A 647-nucleotide genomic window follows, 5' to 3' on the forward strand; every position below is an offset into this window, starting at 1 on the left:
TACTCTTGATAAACACTTAGTGAAAATGAAGAAATTGTCCTTTCCATCATTGTATTTGGCATATAGTACTTGCTCAATAGACATTTTTTGTATGAAGAAAAGGAAAAAAGATGGACATTTTTTCCTACAGACCAAAAAAAGGAAGAGAAGAGAAAAGATAAAGAATTTTCACCTAGATCTCACACTTCAAGCACCCAAAACTTCACACCTAAACCTCACACTTTGTATAAAAACGAATCCAAATATAGACAACAGATTAAACTATAAAACTTTAATTAAAAATAGAAAAGAAAATCTTCAGGACCTTGGACTAAGTGAAGATGTCTTTGACTCACCAGTGAAAACATCATCCATAACAGGAAAAACTGATAAAGCTGACCCCTAAAATATTCGTTTCATTTATTGATTTATTTTTATGTTTTTCCACATTTACTTTACACATCAAAAAATGTTTGCTCATACTCCATAGTTCTTGACAGTTAACTTTCGAAATTTCAAAATACTAAATTTTAAAGATAATGTTTAAAATATTTCTTATAATTTTGTATAATTTTGTTTGTGACTCTATAACAACAGAAACAGTATGGTTTTAAATATTTTTGAGAAAATATTTACATGTCAACTACTCAAATTGTTGAAAAGCAAAT

This window comes from Tupaia chinensis, unplaced genomic scaffold, assembly GCF_000334495.1.
Source record: "Tupaia chinensis unplaced genomic scaffold, TupChi_1.0 Scaffold147869_1, whole genome shotgun sequence".
Taxonomy (NCBI): Eukaryota; Metazoa; Chordata; class Mammalia; order Scandentia; family Tupaiidae; genus Tupaia; species Tupaia belangeri.